The sequence below is a fragment of the Syngnathus typhle genome, linkage group LG16, assembly GCF_033458585.1.
Source record: "Syngnathus typhle isolate RoL2023-S1 ecotype Sweden linkage group LG16, RoL_Styp_1.0, whole genome shotgun sequence".
NCBI classification, from domain to species: domain Eukaryota; kingdom Metazoa; phylum Chordata; class Actinopteri; order Syngnathiformes; family Syngnathidae; genus Syngnathus; species Syngnathus typhle.
The window spans coordinates 3575291-3580150 of NC_083753.1; positions in this window are offsets into that span (position 1 = coordinate 3575291).

The window sequence follows — 4860 nt, forward strand, 5'->3', positions numbered from 1 at the left end:
ACCATCCTCAGGGGGATCCTCAACCGGAGAGATTCAACCGTACGCTTTTGTCAATGCTAGGCACTCTTGATACCAAGCAGAAGCAAAAGTGGAGTCAAAAGATCAGTCAACTGGTTCACGCCTACAATTGCTCACAGAATGAAGCCACTGGTTACTCACCTTATCTGTTGATGTTTGGCCGAGAAGCTCGTCTACCAGTTGATGTTTGTTTTGACGTGGCCGATACCAGTCCAAAAGGCAAGGCTTATCACCAGTATGTAGCCAATCTCAAGAGGGACCTCCAAAGAGCCTACACACTAGCTACAGAGACATCGGACAAAAACCACCAAAGAAACAAGAGAGCACATGACAAGCATGTCAAAGAACAAGTTCTGGACAAAGGTGACCGAGTTCTAATGAGAAATTTTGGAGTTCAAGGCAAACAAAAACTGAGATGTAAATGGAGACCCTCACCGTATGTGGTGGTGGAAAAACTGTCGAACCTACCAGTCTACAAGATTAAGCCTGAGAGAGGCATGGGAGTGGAGAAGACCATCCATCGTAATCATCTGTTAGCCATCGGTTACCTCGTGAGACTCCCTGTGGACGAGGGTGATGAGCAGCCACAACGGAGGCATGTAACCAGATCCCAACAAAAGACAAAAGAACAGCCACAGTCACCCAACCACGAGGAAGGGCTGTCCTCTGAGTCTGATTACGAGGAGGAACAGTGGTCAAACTACTGGAAGATTGACTGGGACAAGTTACCGACACATCCCGGGTTGCCAATAAGCCAATCTCTACCAGTCTACGACATGCCAAGACCAGCTCAAGATGAGGCTGATGCACAGTCAATTGTCAGTGAGAGTCTAAGCCTGCCTCCCAATGCTGACCCGGAAGTCAACGATTTAGAGGGGGAAACAGAGCTCAACTCAAGTCAGAGAACTGAAGTGGAAATTCAGAAAGTGGAACGTTCTAAGAGAGTCACTCGTCCAGTGGTCAGGCTGAGTTATGATGAACTTGGAGAACCCTCTGACCATCCAGTTATTGTTTTAAGCCACGGAGTGTTGGTGGGAAGTGGGCTTTACAGCAACTCCAGAAGAAGCTCATGTCAAACCCTCTGGTGCCACCCCCTGGCGTTGTGTTTCACTTGTTCAAATTCGGCCGTTTCCCTTTAAACTTGCAGACTATATTATATCTGTAAGTCCCTTTTTTGATGAGGACATCAAAACCTTTTAGAAGGGGGAGAGTGTAGCCCGGTGATTACCAGACTAATAGTTATTTAATTATTTCTGTTACCGTAATTGTCATAATATTCATTATTATGATAGCATATAAATCCTATTTTTTATTTAAATATAGGTCACCCAAACTTAAAAGTAAACTGTCTGTTTAAGCAAGTTAGGTTGTGTTTGTGTTCATACCATTTCATTGGTCAATTAAACAAATTGGCATTGCATGGTCAAATGTGATTGGCTGTTGTTGGAGAGAGGTTTTTTTTCCCCCCCGGGAAAAAGAAAGGAGAAGTGAGAAAAAGACTGAGCGGAACGGACGTATGCGGTATCCTTCCGAAGGAATTGACGGTGTTGTTGGTCAATAATTGGCTAAGACTACAGCGGTATGTGTGAAGATACGTACTGACTCTCTTAGTTTTGCCGAGTCGGGAAAGTTTTGTTTGTAGCAAGAGGAGCGAGCTTGGAACCGGAACTTAGCAAGGCCGTAGCAACCGCGGTTAACGTCTGAGCTACGTTGCCATCTCGTTGCGACGCACTCAAGCTACTCGACGACCGAGACCATCTCGTTGCCACGCACTCAAGCTACGGACAACCGAGACTGTTTGTTGCCACGTACTCAAGCTGCAAAAAACCGACGAGGAATTTTAGCTTTGCTGAGTAGTGAGCAAGGCGGGGAACAGGCCTGCAACGGGGTGGTGCGGACTGAGTCGTGAGTACGGAGTGTGCGTGTGTGTGTGAGTGGGCCCACTACACTAAAATTCTGAGCGTGTGTGTATCCGTGTGCGCGTGTGAAAAGAAGTTTGTCTTTTGCCATTGTTCTATGTGGATTTATTTTCGTTTTGTGTATTAAAATATGGCTCGTTCTAATTTCGCCAATACGTTATAGTTGCTCTGGGTCTCATTTTAGCTAGTGTTTGGTTGGTTGGTAGTTTTCACCGACCTCACTTAATTAGGTGAACCTTCGTGGTATCCACCTGAGGGCAAACCGGACCCAAGCACCCACCATTCTCTGGTAAGTTCTACACTGAGTGGTTTAAAAGGGTGCTACATATGCTTTATTTTACTCAATTGTACGATTTAGAGAATCCATATGTAGTAAAGCGTTGTATTACTACATATGATTTCATCTTCATTTAATTTTGACACACCTTTCAAAATGCTTCTCAGTGTCCCAGTGCACACATGTTTTGCGTGTGTAACTGGTTGTCTCAACCCGTGTCCCACATCCTAATCTTCCCTCCCTCCAGGTGTCAAACCAATCAAGATAAAGATAAAAACTAACAAAATAACCACCAGTAAATTAATATAATAGACAATTCTTGTTGTTTCTTAACTTTAACTAACTCAATCACTCTCTTATCCTCAAATGTAAAAACTTGTGTAGTCTTTACACAACCAATCGACTATTTCTTCTAAATTTAGCTTTGAAATGTTGTTATTTAATAATTTTGCTTCATCCAATTCCAGAAAGCAAGTTCTTTCCATCTCTCAAATTTTGTTTCATCAGGGATAGGCATTAATGCAGTGTGGACCAGTTCCTGCCCACAAAAAAATTGCTTGCCTTTCTTTTCTTATTATTTTCACAAAATTGCTTTTGTTTTGCGGTGCAAATCATATAGACTACAATCTAGCAAATCCTTTTGTGCACCTACATTAGCCAATTTTAACACATAACACTGACAGCACACAGACAACACAAAAACCTACAGCAGAGACACAGCTCACAAACAATACAAACAAACAACGCTGCGCAAACGTCATCCTCTGTTTTGACGTTTTGGTTATACTTTTGTTTTCTCATCAGTGCCTTTTATCCTTCATGCAAATATTGTCACATCTTCCTTAAGCATCACCCTGCTTCAAATATTCAAACGTTCTCTGAGAAACTCACACTTTCCCTGTTTCGCCTGCAGCCACAGCACCCCTCGTGCGAGGGGTGGGGGCGCAGCATCAATGTTGATTGGTCACAGGCTGGCCATTTCCTGCAACAACCATGATGCCGGCCCACCGCCCACACGAGCATAGCAAAGGCCCACGCGGACAGCCCCGCCCCGTGACAACGCGCGAGCGCAGGCACGCTTATCAGTTTCACCTTCTCAAAGGGCAGGCCAACTTTGCCGTTGCCCCCTTCATCATGTTCACCTTCAACATCTTTCAGTCTTCTACACAACATTTGCTGTCTCATTCTCGTCCTATCAAGCCACCATTCTAGTCACTGTCTGCCACACACGTCTTATTTTCTCTACTGCCACACACTGCTCATCTTAGTTTCTCCAACCAACTTAAACACATCATCGTCCACTTCTCAATTTCCCTATTATTGCTCAACAGCCTCCAGAACATTCTCCATTACTGATTTCTTCCATAGGACACACATCTCATTCGCACTCATACACACACCCATTCATGAGGATCCTCTGCGCGCACACGCACACACACACCAGCACAAAAGGATGACGCACAACATATAAAAACACATAGAACGCACTAAGAACACTTTTTTGCTCGTATTACTTGTCAGATTTATTCTCTATTTTACTTTTAGAAGCTATTTGTAATTCCTTTCCATTTATTTTGCAAATTTTAACTTCAGTGTTACTTTATATTACTTTATCCTTTTAACATAAATATCTCCTTATATTTAAGCTAATTTCTCCTTAATTTTGGCAGCCAGGTTCCCACTTCATTACATGGAAACCTGATCTGATTTGATTTTGGCCTAGTCATAGTGTTTTCTGTTAATTTGTGCAGTCACGTGCCATGTAACCGTTTTCTCCGCAATTCCAGCATTTTATTGGAGGTTGCACAACTCCTCTTCCTCGGCCTCTAAAGCCTCCTTTAGACATTGCTCGCCCTCTCTGGCCTTTCTGTCCTCTGCCTGCATTTTGGTAAAAAGTGTCACTATCCTGGTCTACCAGAAAAGTGTGTTTTGAAGCTTTCATTTGTTTTCGTTTTTGTTTGTCTATTACTACTCTTTCTGCATGGAGGGCGTGATTTATGTATTCCTCCCGCTATGATCTTTAGTTTTGAATTTGTAGCATGTGTTTCCTCTACGTGCTTCTCTACTTTCTCTAGACTTCTCCCTTCTTCTCTAACTCTGTAAATTTTGGTTTTCTCTTGCCTGCCTACTGTTAGACCCAGTCTCATCATCTTCCTACCTGCAATACAGTGCTTTCTGAGCTCTCTCTCTTTCTCTCTCTCTCTTTCTCTCTCTCTTTCTCTCTCTCTTTCTCTCTGGCTTTCTCTCTCTCTCCCAAAACACTACATAATCAGATGCCTTCTTTAATTTCTTTAAGATTTATTTATGTTGTTTCGTTTAAGGCACCTCTCAGTCCTAATAATTTGGTTGTCCCTCAAATTTATATTTTTTAACCCATTTATCGAAATCTTTTTTTAATCGGTTGGGATCCTGCCTTTCAATTATTTTCCAATTTTTGCATTTTAGTTCATGTCGGGGTAGGGACTTTCGCTTACTATTTAAGAGGAGTGCTCAAATGAGATCACTCTCAGTCAAACCGTTCACAAGCATACCACGCGCGTTTTTTAATAACAGAGGAGTCCGCCCCTCCTGCTGCGGAATTTAACTAACATAAAACGTTAGGGGGCTCCACATCCGCCCCTGCGGAATTTAACTGTTTCTAATTGT